General features: G+C 44.6%; 1 long non-coding RNA gene across 1 annotated transcript in view; it reads left to right on the top strand.

The window, feature by feature from the left end:
• The first annotated feature begins 5,865 nt into the window (after nucleotides 1-5,865).
• LOC116084547 overlaps nucleotides 5,866-14,919 on the top strand; it is a 28,647-nt gene continuing 19,593 nt past the window's right edge. The window contains exons 1-2 of the long non-coding RNA XR_004116151.1: nucleotides 5,866-6,446; nucleotides 7,188-7,343. This is a non-coding gene — a long non-coding RNA (uncharacterized LOC116084547). The remainder of the gene's footprint in view (nucleotides 6,447-7,187; nucleotides 7,344-14,919) is intronic.

Genomic DNA, 14,919 nt, shown 5'->3' with positions numbered 1-14,919 from the left:
CGCCCAGTGCCGACTGTGTCCTCCTGTAGGAAGAAAACCACAGTGGCTGCTGCAATCAGCAGCTCTTGGAAGTGTTCTCTGCCATGTCCTGCCACACCCCTGCATTGATTGAATGACACGATGCCTGCCAAAACCTGACATCTCCTAGACCCCTAATGAACGGCAGAGTCCATCCATGATTGGGCAGGCAAAGTGTTCACTGATCACTCTGAATTGTCACATTTATGAGTTCTTCTCTGATTCTTTCCTGTTCTTATACAGTTGTAAAAATGAGAGTGTTGTTCTTGTCCTAGTATCTTCCAGGGACTCAGGGACTGTGCACAGTACTTTGTGTCATGGACTCAGGGACTGTGCACAGCACTTTGTGTCATGGACTCAGGGACTGTGCACAGCACTTTGTTTCAGGGACTCAGGGACTGTGCACAGCACTTTGTGTCATGGACTCAGGGACTGTGCACAGCACTTTGTTTCAGGAACTCAGGGACTGTGCACGGCACTTTGCATACTCACATATACATGGGTTTGATTACATATATGTGTTCAGCAAAGCATCTGTCATCATTTTCATTTCACAGATGAATCCAAAGCCAGTGCTCAGGACTGGAATCTCTAGGTCAGTTCCTCACAGGACTGGAATTTCTAGGACAGTTCCTCACATCACGTTCTGTCCAGTCTGAAGAGTAATCTATGGTAGCTGAAAGTTTTTATTTTAAACCAGTGATCTTATTATAGCAAGCCAAAGTAAAAGAATAAAAGAACATAGTAGGTACACACCTATAAAAACTCCCACACAGAACACAGAGCGTGCACAGCTGAGAACTGGCAGGGAAACCCTTCAAGGTGGTCACCTGGAGTTGCCAGCAGAGCAGAGGGCCCCAGGTGAGGCTGCCAAGGAAAGAAGGCAACATCGGGCTTGAGGCTTAAAGGTTCAGCAGAAACAGCCTGACTGGGGAGACTGAGGCAGTCAGCTGGAGCTTCCAGGTGAGCTTCCCACGGATGGACCTGAGCTTTCTCTTTCCCACCACTGTGGAGCTGGGGTGAAGAATGAGAACCTCTGCTGTAAACTGCCTACCTTCCAGCTGTTGTGACTCGAGTCGTTTTGCCGTTCTCTTCTATCACAGATTTTGGGGGGCCAGCCCACCCCGGAGAGGGGGACTTGGAGAACACTAAGTGTAGTGTGCTTGCTTGCGGGTGAATGGTGGGCCAATCCCCATTCTGGAGCTAGCTTTTCAGTGTGCTAAAACAACACACTACAATTCAATGTGCGTTCCAGGTCAGGCTCGCAGCTGGCTCCCACTGACCTCATCTTTCTGCTGTTATGACATCGGGTTTTTCCTGGGAGGTTTGTGACTGTTTAAACAACTTTAAACCTTTCTTTCAATGAATACTGCTGAAGCCCAGCAACGCATGGTATGATTACCTCCCATTTCATTATCCAAACAAACACACCATCTCCTCATTAGGGTTAGTTTTCTTGTTCATTTTTCAAGACAGGTTCTTTCTCGATAGCTCACACTGTCCTGCAACTTGCAGTTATAGCCCCAGTCTCCCTAGTGCTGAGATTATAGGCACTAACCCACCACACCCACCTCCATCCAGTAGCCTTTAAAATTTGTTACCTGAGTATGTGTGTGTTTGGGTGTGTGTGTGTGTGTGTGCGTTGCATGTCTGTCTGTGCTCAGCCAAGTCCAACTTTTTATGTGTGTATATGTGTGTCCATCTCTGTGTAGGTGTCTGTTTGTCTGTGTGTGCCCATTCAAGTCCAGCTTTTTAAGTGTGTGTATGTGTATCTTTTCGTGTGTGTGTGTGTGTGTGTGTGTGTGTGTGTGTCTGTCTGTCTGTCTGTGTGTGCTCAGCCAAGTCTGTCTTTTTAATGTGGTTCTAGAGATTGGACTGGGTCACTCTGTCTGCACTGATAGTGATTTCACCCGCCGAGCCATCCCCAGTCCCACTAGACTTTAAAGCTAGGTTGTCCTCACTTTACTGAAGTCCTACAGAGTGATCTTCATAACCAACAGATGCTGCGATTGTTTTGTGACCTTCGTACAGTTTTCATCAGAGCTCTAAGCATTCTTGCATTTTTTGCAAATGTATGTGGAAATGAGGAAAATAGGAAAGCTACATTTAGTAGGTGAGACCTAAGGTATTGGAAACATGGAGATGAAGGTGTTCAGCTTCATTGTAAAACATCATCACTAATAGCTTAGATGATACTTAATTTCTGCCCATCAAAAGCTTACAGCATAGAGCAAGTAGATTTTCAAAGGCTTTGTTAGGTGCAAGCTCTGGGGCCAGGGACTGAAGAGGATCATGGAAGGCCAGCAAGTTAAAAAAGATCATGAGGAGTCATGGGCAGATAAGACATACTGTATTTACTGGGCAAAGGCTGCCAGACAGACCTCTAGGTAGGCAGACGCTGACCGGCACCCAAGCTCATGCCAGTAAATATAGGCTCTGAATTGATAGGAGCAGAAACACATGCAGAATATCACACACACACAAACACACACACACACACACACACACACACACACACACACACACACACACATACACACACACACACACACACTGGTAAAGATGAACAAAGGTGAGGACTAAAGACTTTTGACTCCAAGGCCATATTTATGCAGAATGATACAAAATTGGTACTCTACCAGAAATTCTCATCAGCCATTTTGTGCTGAGTCATAGGCCTCCTAGGTGTTTAGTGTCATGTTTGCCCATGTTGGATATCTATATGAGGACAGTCTAAGCATAAACGGGCCCCTATGGCTCTCTCATTCCTACAGTCTTGTCCCATTTTCAATTTTCCTTTTTTTTGTGTGAGTCAATGTCACTGTTGTATTCTTGGAGCTGTCAACATTGTGCAATGTGTATGAGAATCTGTTCAGCACTGAAATTCATTTGCCAGCTTTATGTCTCTTAGAACCCAACTTCGTCAACCTTCATGACTCTGCATGAGGTCCTACTCTTGCAGAAACTTAATAGTATAATTGCAGAAAACAAATATCTAGCATCTTCCAACTGCCATTCTTCAACATGAGTAGATTAAAGCATCTTCAGATTGCATTAGAATGTTGGATGTTAAAAGTTGTCACTTGAAGGGGCTGGCAAGATGTCTCAGCCGGTAAGAGCGCTGACTGCTCGGTTCCGAAGGTCCTGAGTTCGGATCCCAGTAACCACATGGTGGCTCACAACCATCCATGATGAGACCTGATGCCCTCTTCTGGTGCATCTGAAGACAGCTACAGTGTATTTCACCTGAGCGAGCAGGGCCAGAGCAAGCAGAGGTCCTGAGTTCAATTCCCAGCAGCCACATGATGGTTCACAGCCATCTGTACAGCTACAGTGTACTCATACACATAAAATAAATAAATAAATCTTAAAAAAAAAAAAGTTGTCACTTGAGCTCTCAAAAAAAATTTGTTAAATGAATTTTGGCTTGGAAATTGTATCTCTCTTCCGTGCCATTGAACAAGTGAAAAATGCAGTGGTCTATTAAACATTTTATATTCTGGGGGTGGGGGATAGAAGAACTTCGGCTTGGAATTTGGACATAATTTTCAATAATTTCTAAAATGGCCAAAACTTCATATATATATATATATATATATATATATATATATATATACACACACACACACACACACACACACACACACACACACACACACACATTATATAAGAGTTTAATGCTCATCTGGAGGGCTTGGGTTTAATTCCAGGAACCCATGTTATAGAACAACTGCCTATAATTTCTCATGGGCACCTACATACACACACATGAACAAAAGTAAACATAAATTTTAAGAAATAAGATTTTCTTTGAGTTATCACTCATCCTTGGTTTTTATGCAGACTTTGTATATGTGTGTAACTGGGGCTGTGTGATCATCTTTTTGACTAAAGCAGGAGTGGGAACAGTTTAGAGCATGCTCTAAGATGGTCATGCTGTACCTCACAGCCCATTTCCTTTCTTCTGTTTATAAGCTCATCTTCCCTGAACACTGAGTCACTCAAAGGGAAATAGCATCATCATTTCTCTGACCAGCCCCTGCCTTTCCCACTCCAATTCTACTTCTTTGAATTTCACACCCAAGACAGTTGATTCTCATTTGCTTGTTGGACCGCGATGTCTGCTAGTCCCCTCCGTGGTTACTTATGTCTGTAAAGTGTCTTGTGGGCTTGGCATGGACATGGAAGAAGGCAGTACCTCTGTAAGCTTCGCAGTCAGTGTGGGAAGTGGATGGAATGACACATCCATCAGTCACTGGAAGTAGAAACTTCTAGTTTCTTTAAAAACTTATGTCAAATGGTGTTTTCCTGGGACACACAGGTGAAAGGATGTTTTGATATAGCAAACGTGAAAGGAACCAGGATGAAGGAGTATAAATATGATCCCACAGACAGTAGGAGACGAACACTGAGCATTGGTTTGGTTTGCTCCACCTCGATATTTTTTGCTAAGGACATGCATGTATTGTTAGTTGTTGAGGTCAACTGTGGTAATGCTGCCATTGAGATAAACTCATCCAAGAACTGCTCATTAGGTTCCTGTGGCAGCTTGCCACTTTCAGCAGCCTCATCTCAGGCTGGTTGGTGAGCCTGGTGGTTTCTTCAGGATTGAACTACAGCTGCTGGTTCATGCCTGGTGTCTGCCTGCCTAGAGGACTGGTCGGCAGCTGCTGAGTGGTATTCATTGTTTGCTGTGGGACTGAACTGCTGCCAAAGAAGATTGAGCTCGCCCCCAAAGAACTAGTGCTGAACTGGTCCACGTCCCACATATCCTAATAACTTTTCTCTTCCACTACTTCTGTTGGGTGGTGGGCTGGAGGAGAGGTTGAAGCCTTACTAAAAGTAGGTTGCAAAAAGTGTATGCCTACAGTCACTAGTGCCGTGAGGAAAGTGGTCAGGCAGGTTAGAAACTGTGACCTGTATCTGATCCTCACGTGTTTAGAATACAGAGCTTATAGGACGCTCGAGTTCCATGTTCCCTCACAGGGACTATAGCATGGCTGTTGAATCCAGCTACCACCGAGGCTGAGGCAGGCGGACTCAGGTTCAGCACTTGTGTAGTGAGTTAAAGTCTCTTTTAGGCACTGTAGGAAAGGCCTTGTTTCAAGATAAAAATTGAAGCCCCAATAGCTGGCTCAATGGTTAAGAGTGCTGGCTGCTTTTCCAGTGGACCAGAGTTCAATTCCCAGCACCTACGCGGCCTCTCTCAACCATCAGTAACTCCAGCCCTGGGGGATCTGATGCCCTCTATGGACTCTGTAGGCCCACATGACCATGATACAGAGACATGCATTTAGGCAAATACACATACACAGAGAATAAAACTAAATAAAATCTCAAAAAAAAATTAAAATAAAATAAAAGTGGGTTAAACACGGCTAAGCTCAAGAAATGAAACAGATTCCTGGAGTGTCGCAGATATCTGCCCTGCCTGGTGTGCCATGAAAAAGAGTCATATTTAGTGAGTCTTCACAGCACTCTCTCCATGGTCGTGTACTTGCCCAGTTCTTGAAGTCAAAGGGAAGCCTGCACCCACTAATATTTACTTAGTGTGAACGCTGAGCAGCAGTCGGCAACCTCGCTGCCCGGTGGGAGCTTTTATCTTCCTTAGGAGCCGAGTTTGTTTGACTGTGTTATCTCAGACTTTCTTCATTATAAGCCAAGGTATTTGCTCATATAAATATTTCAGGACACAATCTAAGGAGCCTCGGAAGGAACGCTCGAAAGGAGGTGGATTTGTGTCCAGATTCTCCTCCTCCAACACTTAATTTGGTTCTTCCTGCTCTTTGAACAGAAACCAAAAGGCAGAATTCTAAAAATACTCCCTGCCTACAGTCTTCCGGATCTGCAGTGTGTTTTATAGAGGGCTCGACAGGGTTCGGGTGGGTGCTGAAGGGGGGCTTTAGAAGGGGCCAGAGGAGGCTGCTCTCGCAGAGCATGCAGGGCGCTGCAGGACCGTGGGGGAAGCACACACGATGAGTATCTTAGCATTTTCAAGTACATTAATCATGGAGAAAAGTAGTTTTCTTTTTTTGTTTGTTTGCTTTTGATAATTCGTGAGCGATGTTGAGGCGAGGAGGCCACAGAGCCGGTTATTACTCTGCTGATTATTCTAAAGGCTCTCTGTGTGGTAAAAGTGTCCAGGAGGAACGTGAGCATTCCGAAGAAGGGGAGGTTCTTAGCACCGCAAGGCAGATCAGCCAGAATCTCCTTAACAAAGGGAACAATGTGGGCCGGACCTCACCACAGTGATCCTACCCTGCGCTTCCACACTCCCCCAGCTTCGGAGAAGATGCGCTGTGGGGCCTAAGATGGAGAACAAACGGCAAGGGTCCAGCTGAGTCCTCGCCTCCACCAACTCATCTGTCGCAGAACCCAGAGTAGGAGTCTGGTCTCAGTTAAAATTCCATCTGCTCTTGGTGGGCCAGGTGGGCATCCAGGGGGAGGAGACAAGGAGGGACAGGTGGGCATCCAGGGGGAGGAGACAAGGGGAAGGGAGAATTATATGGCAGACTTCTATGCTGTCTTCCAAATGATAGTGTGATCATTTTTAGAAAAAAATTAGTCTGTAGGGAATGCTCTAAACCACTAAAATTTTAATTAGATGTAGAGCCACAAAGGGGTGAATTTTAAAGTCAGAGTTCACCCTATATGTTTTCATGACCAGGTCATACATGTAAACAAAATATTGGGATCATATTCTCCCTCCATTATCTCTTTTTATGTTCTCCCCATCCCTTCTGAACTCCTTCTTCTTCCTAGATGGTCCCCCTCCTACTTCTGTGTCACATGTGTTTAAGTGTGTATGTGTGTGTTTGTGTGTGTGTGTGTGTGTATGTGTGTATGTATGTGTGTGTGTATGTGTGTGTATATATGTGTATGTGTGCATGTGTATATCAAGTTGTTACAGAAAGTGTTAAGTTAATTACTCTGAGACGTTTGGTCTAAGACATGTAAAACCATGGAAGTATCATACTTTAAAACCTCCTTCTGTTCTTGAATTACATTGTGGAGTCATTAAGTAAGAGATTTTTATTTCCTTAGAAAAACATTTTAATGACCCTTTTGGTGATAGCAGGTAAGGCCTCAAGGGGTACTCTGAAATGGGGAGACAGAGACGCAGGAGCCAAGTAATGCCACTGTGAACTAATAAGAATTTTCCATTTCAGCTGCTCAAGAAAGAAAGCAATTTTAGGAAGGCTGAACTCAGAGGAAAGAGGTGGCAAAATGAAGAGAAAGGTCTGTGGAGGGAGAGATGAACAGCAGGGAGGACGGCTGGAGGCTGGGAGGAAGATCTGCCCCACCCTGCTTATGGCTGGAAGCAGGTAAAGATACCCAGATATAAGCTGAGAACATCTGCAGAATGCCCTTCTCATGCATTCATAAGCAGACCTCCTGAAGCATTTGCTTTGTGTTAATCTGGAAGTATGGCTGTCTCCTTAGACCTTTCAGGTGCTGTGGCCTGACTGTGTGTTAGAGTCAGTGTTGGAGGAATGAGGGAGAAGTATGGCAGGCTAGACATGCTCACATTTTGAGAAAAGCTGAGGAGAAGGCAAATCAGTGGTAAGATGGCTTGAAGGTTCAGAGGAGAAGAGAGAAAAGACAGGGAGGTTGAGATGGAGAGGCAGAAAGGCAGAGAGAGAGAGAGAGGAGAAAGGGAAAGGAAGAGGAAGAGGGAGATGGGGAGAGGAAGAGGAGAGATATTTCCATTTAATATTAAGCTAGAGCTTAAAGATTAAGCTAAGGGCTGAATCGATAGCTCAGTAGGTAATGTGTAAGCCTTGCAAACGTGAGGCTCTGAGAGTGATTCTAACCTCCCAGAACTCATTAAAAACATCTGGGTGCGACAGCGCACACTTGTAATCCCAGCAGTGCGCAGGCAGAGACACATCCCTTGGCTTCAATGGCCAGCCATCTCACCCATTAGACCCTGCTCCTCCCTAGTTCCTGGACAGGGAAAGTAGATGATGCCTGGGAACAGGTGTTCTGATTGACTTCAGAAGGCATTTATGCACATGGAGTGAACATCCAGAGGAACACATGCAGAGGAAATGTACAGATCATGCTAAGAAGTGTGGCCTGGGAAAAGTGTGACAACAGATCACTGTGACATCGTTCTGAGTGGAGTGAGAGTCAGTTGCAGGGATTCACAATAGCTCTAAGTGCCCACGTATGGATTTAACCCCAGCTCTGCTCCTCCTAGCACCGAGAAGCCTGGGCCTCTCGTTTAATGTCCCAGAGCATTCTCAGTTCTCTGACCTTTCCCCTCTCCTCATTTGTTTGTGTTTGATACATGGCAATGGTTGGTGCATCTGCTCTCAGCCTATAGCATGACAACATAGAAGGGCAGCTGCCCAGAGGCAATGGGCTCTAATCGCAATCGCTGCTTCTCAAACAAATCTGGATGTAGACTTTGACAATGGGAAGTAGGTGAATTTCTGCTCATTCCTAAAAAGCTCCTTTCTCTCAACTCCGAGCAAATCCCTTCTTGACCTTGCCTGTCTTCAGTAGTCTCTTGGCTGCAGTCATGCTGGAATTATGTTGGGCAGACGACATTTTCTCAAGCTGTCTTCATCTTGCAAGTCTAGGAGAATGATCTTGTGCTGTGTCTGCTTGCTCTGCTCAGCGAGTCATCTGGTGGTGGTCACCATGCCTTGGCAATCCTTCCATTTCTAATGCCAAAGAAGAGGGCTCAGACACCACCTAGGGGATCCACCAAGCATGACTCACCAAATGACCCAAATCTCTGCAGACTTGAAGCATATTCAAAGTCTTAAAGTAATACGGAGCCAGTCCCTGGAAGGAGGATTGGGTTGTAGAGTTGAGCACTGTAACTCATGTCTATGGGGTCCTGTTCTGCAGTGCTCAGCCAGTCCACTGATACTGTGGGCTGAGAGATGCCTGTTAAGTCTGAAAGCAGTTGGTCTTGTGCGCCAGTTCAAGGTGCCGTTTCATTATAAACACGAACAACAGCTCTCTCTGGGTTGCTACCAAAAGTTTTCTCAGGAACATCCATCACAAAAATGAGTTTTCCTAATTGTTTTAGCACAAGGATTTCCCAACATACTAAAGAAACTGATTTCTCTTGGTTTAAATAAGAAGTCACATCTTAAAACAGAACAAAATCAAAGAAACCAAAACCAAAACCAAAACAAAACACTGATGGCTGGAGACTGACTGTATCTAGTGGAAAAAGAACTTTCACCAGGAAATCATTTCCAGAGGTCACTGTTTTCTCAAAGGCCATCAGCACCTCAAACAACTACACACACACACACACACACATACACACACACACACTCACACACTCACACACACACTCACACACACTCACACATTCACACACTCACACTCACATACTCACACACACTCACACACACTCACACACACACACTCACACACACACACACTCACACACTCACAATGCTATACACACTTTCATACACATACCATACACACCCCCATCATATATGCATGCACTTTCACACACATATCACACACACATACATGCACATGCACATATACAAATACTTTCACATACACACACACTCACAGATGTTTACACCCCTTCACATGCATCCATTTTCTCTCTCTCTCTTTCTCTCTCTCTCTCTCTCTCTCTCTCACACACACACACACACACACACATACACATTCACACAAACACCCCCACATGCATGCATGCACTCTCTCTCACACACATAAGTGCACACACACACATACATGCACAATCTCACAATGCCACACACCATACAATACATACACATACATACACACACTATACACACACTCATACATGCATATACCCCCACATGTATGCATGAACTCTCTCACACATACCACACACACATGCACACACATACATGCACATGTGTACACACATATACTTTCTCAACACAATACTACATATACCCTCACAAATACCTACACACCCAGCCACACACACATGCATGCATGCACTCTCACATATACATACTACACACATGTAAAACACAATATATATGCACACAGTCATACACATATACACAGTCACACAGGCATGAATGTAGGCACATAGGCAGCATACACACATAAAACTAACAGAAATCTTATTTTATGTTTTATTTATTCTATTTTAATTCTCTCTCTTTTCTCTGTCTCTCTCTGTGTGGTGTGTATGTGTGTGTATATGTGTGTGTGAGTGCTCACACACACACACACACACACACACACACACACACATGAGTGTGAGTACCTGCAGAGGCCAGAAGAGGGCATTGTACTGCTTAGAGCTGGAGTGACAGGTGATTGTGAGCTGCTGAGGTATTGGGAACTGAACTCAGGTCCTCTGAAAGAGCAGCAAACTCTTTAGTCACTGAGTCATCTCTTTAGCCCCTTAATACACATTTTAGATCAAGTTCTCATTTCACTGGTTTCTTGTCTTTTTTTTTTCTTTTTTTTTTTCTGGTTTTTCGAGACAGGGTCTCTTTGTGTAGCCCTGGCTGTCCTGGAACTCACTCTGTAGACCAGGCTGGCCTCAAACTCAGAAATCTGCCTGTCTCTGCCTCCCAAGTGCTGGGATTAAAGGCGTGCACCACAACAGCCCGGCTGGTTTCTTGTCTTTGCTTCTATTTTCACCTCAAATGAGAGTAAAACATAAATAAAATAATGAATCTCTACCAAGTTAATGCAATATTTTCACAATAAAATATACAGAGAGTTGCTAAACCTATATATTCTTTTAAATTATTATATTGCTAAAAGCAAAACCACTAGAATCAACTTGAAGATACTGTAAGATAGAAACTTCAGAAAAAGAGCAGTTGTGTTTCTTTAATATTTCAAGTTGACTTTGTGTTTTTTATAACTATACATTTAATAATGATGCATTTAGCAATAATAGATGAAAATATTGCATGTACAGTTTGGGTTTGGGTGTTGATGTAGTCAGTATTCCAGCATGCCATGGGAGAGCTTCCATTAGCCTTTGGTCTGTCTGCTTTTGGAGCCATAGCTTCTTGCCACCCAGAGAAAGGGTGTCAGCTTGCATTCTGGGGGCTTTAATTAGTGTTTCCAACAAATCGATACGGAAAAGCAACTAAAGGGAGAATGTTTGGGAATGTGAGCACTCGGCTCACCAAGGAGGAAAGCTGTCGGCAAGACAGGCTCAGCCTTGCTTGACAGGCAGACAGGAACACTGATGGAGCATTGGGATTGCCATTTCACACTGCCCAACAGATGGGCTCCAAGTTAGAAGTCTGACCAGCAGGAACTGGTGGGGACCAGTCATGGGATCTCCTCTCAGCTTGTAGGGTTACAAATTAGCATATGTGTTTTATGGGATTACAAATTAGCATATGCATTTTGAATGACAATTAGACACCATCCAGAAGAGCAAATTTTTCTTCTGTCTTATTAAAGTTTTCAAGTTATTAAAAAGCAATATGTCGCTGTCCTTCTCTGTGGGTTGTCTCTATATCTCTATGTGTGTGTGTGTCCGTGTGTCTGTGTCCATGTGTATGTGTCTGTGTGTCTGTGTCCGTGTGTGTGTGTGTGTATGTGTGTGTGTGTATGCATGTGAGTGTGTGTATGCATGTGTGTGTATGCGTGTGTCTGTGTGCACGTGTGTATGTGTGTGTGTCTGTGTGCGCGTGTGTATGTGTCCGTGTGTCTGTGTCCATGTGTGTCTGTGTGTGTGTGTCCATGTGTCTGTCTGTGTCCGTGTGTCTGTGTCCATGTGTGTGTGTATGTGTGTGTGTGTATGCATGTGAGTGTGTGTATGTTTGTGTGTATGCATGTGTGTGTGTATGTGTGTGTGTGTGTATGCGTGTGTGTCTGTGTGTGTATATGTGTGTGTGTCCGTGTGTGTCTGTGTGTGCGTGTGAATATGTGGGTGCAGGTTGCCTCACAGTCCAGAAGAGTGTGGGGTGTCAGATCCTCTGGAGCTGGAGATATAGGCAGTTGTTATTTCCCAACATGGATGCTGGGAACTGAACTCGGATCCTCTGTAAGAGCAGTGTACGCTCTTAATTGCTTGATTGCTCTGTCTTTTTAGTTCTATTAGGAAATATTTTGTGTGTATAAAATCCAAGAGAACATGACAAACATCTGTGTGCTTTCCACCCTGCTTGAGAACTGCACACTAAAAGTGTCCTGTGTGTATCTTCTCTTCAGCATCCCCTCTGCAGAGGTTTCTATCTGGAAGTCCCTGTTATTCCACTCCTCCTGTGCATGGCTGTACAGAAAGACTTTGGCCCTTACACAAATGAATAATGCTGTTATTATATCGCATATTCCCTTTTCCTCCATGAGTTCAACAGTATCTTTTGGGAGAATTAATTCATCTATCCATTTATCTCTATATCGATGATATATGTGGCTATACCTAGAACATTTTAATTTTGTCAACGTTTTCTTTGGTAAACACAATAGCTGGTTTCTTAGGTCCTCACAGATGATCAATTCCTTTTATTTCCCCAAGTTTTCTCTGTTTCCTACTACAAACAATAAAGTGATAATCATTCTTGTGTAGACATTTCCTGTGAAAATATGCTTTGCTGGGAGGGAGCAGGTGGCACGGTGATATGGGGTATTCTAATTATTCTAATCCAAGGTCTCTTATTATCTATGTGCGTTTGAGTCTTCTGACTCTTGAGGTGCGTGGTTGGAATGGATGTTCTTCATTGCCTGCGCGATCCCAGGTGGAGCTGATGCTGCCCTGCCTCAGGTTGATGTTCTTCATCGCCTGCGCGATCCCTGGTCGAGCTGATGCTGCCCTGCCTTCAGTTGCCTGGGGGCTTATGAGATCTTGTAGCTATCTGTTCCTCAGACTCATTGCATTCCTTTTTTTTTTTCTAAAGATTTATTTATTTATGTATGTATGAGTACACCGTCACCATCACTATCTTCTGACACTCCAGAAGAGAGCATTAGATCTATTTACAGATGGGTGTGAGCCACCATGTGGTTGCTGGGAATTGAAGTTAGGACCTTCAGAAGAGCAGTTGGTGGTCTTAATCACTGAGCCGTCTCTCCAGCCCCTCTTATTGCATCCCTATGTCTATCTACCAGCCTGCTACAGGGCCTTGTGTCCATTATAAATGGAACTTCTTTGCTTTATTCCCTTGTACAGGATGGACTATTTGTTACAACACGCCCCCCCCCCATAATTAGATATCATACTTTCTCTACAGAGTCTTAAAATGGACAAGAGGTACTTTGAATTTCACATATAGGCAAAATGAAATGTAAGTCTTGGCTAGACACTAGCTCTGAGCTGTCTTGTTTTCTTTCTCTCTCTTTTTTTAATTGGATATTTTCTTTACTTATATTTCAAATGTTTTCCCCTTTCCAGGTCTCCCCTTCGGAACCCCCCTATCACACATCCTCCCTCCTCTTGCCTCTTTGAGGGTATTCCCCTTCCCACCCATCTACACCCATCTTTCCGCTCTGGCATTCCCCTACACTGGGGCATTGAATACCCTGAGCCCCAAGGGCCTCTCCTCCCACTGATGTCCAATAAGGCCATCCTCTGCCACATATGGCTAGAGCCATGGGTCCCTCCTTGTGTACTCTTTGATTGGTGGTCCAGTCTCTAGGAGCTCCAGGGGATCTGGTCATTAACACTGTTGCTTCCCCCATGGGGCTACAGCCCCCCTCAGCTCCTTCTGTTCCTTCTCCAACTGCTCCACTGGGGACCCCACACTCAGTCCAATGGTTGGCTGCGAGCATCTGGCTATGTATTTGTTAGGCTATTGAAGAGCCTCTCAGGAGACAGCCATATCAGGCTTCCATCAGCAAGCATTTCCCGGCATCCATAATAGCGTCCCAGTTTGGTGACTGTATATGGGATGAATCCCCAGGTGGGGCAGTCTCTGGATGGCCTTTCCTACAGTCTCTGCTCCACACTTTGTCTCTATATTTCCTCCTGTGAGTATTTTGTTCCCCCTTCTAAGAAGCAGTGAAGCGTCCACACTTTGGTTTTTCTTGTTCTTGGGCTTCATATGGTCTGTGAATTGAATCTTGGGTATTCTGAACTTTTGGGCTAATATCCACTTATCAGTGAGTGCATACCATGTGTGTTCCTTTGTGATTGGGTTACCTCACTCAGGATGATATCCTCCAGATCCATCCATCCATTTCCCTAAGAATTTCATAAATTCATTGTTTTTAATAGCTGAGTAGTACTCTATTGTGTAGATGTACCGCATTTTCTGTATCCATTCCTCTGTTGAAGAACATCTGGGTTATTTTCAGCTTCTGGCTATTATAAATAAGGCAGCTATGAACATAGTGGAGCATGTGTCCTTATTACATGTTGGAGCATCTTCTGGTATATGCCCAGGAGTAGTATAGCTTGGTTGTCAGGTAGTACTATGTCCAATTTTTCTGAGGAATCACCAGACTGATTTCCAGAGTGGTTGGTTGTACTAGCTTGCAATCCCACCAGTAATGGAGGAGTGTTCCTCTTCCTCCACATACTTGCCAGCATCTGCTGGGCTCAGGGACAGAAGAAGGACAGGAAAGAAAAAAAGCCAGCTGCATACCAGCGTTCCTCTTTCTCTGTGCCTGCTGACATCTGAGCAAGGAGCCTCATGCTTCCTTAGCCACAACAGAAATAGCTGTACAGTTGCGCTTTCTTTGCCATGACAGATTGTGTCACCACAAACTGTGAGCCAGATTACATCATTCCTCCATGGAGTAGCTTTTCCTTAATAGATGGCCACAGAACTTAATGCATCCTCTCTCTCTCTCTCTCCCTCTCTCTCTCTCTCTCCCCCCCTCTCTCTCTGTCTCTCTGTCTCTCTCTCTCTCTCTCTCTGTCTCTCTCTGTCTCTCTTTCCCTCTCCCTCCCTCTCCCTCCTTCTCCCTCCCCCCCTCTCTAGAGAGACTCCCTGGTAGACAGACAGACAGGGTGTGGCT

Source organism: Mastomys coucha, unplaced genomic scaffold, assembly GCF_008632895.1.
Source record: "Mastomys coucha isolate ucsf_1 unplaced genomic scaffold, UCSF_Mcou_1 pScaffold9, whole genome shotgun sequence".
NCBI lineage: Eukaryota > Metazoa > Chordata > Mammalia > Rodentia > Muridae > Mastomys > Mastomys coucha.
The sequence above is the reverse complement of the archived record's forward strand: the minus strand, read 5'-3'. Positions and strand labels throughout refer to the sequence as shown.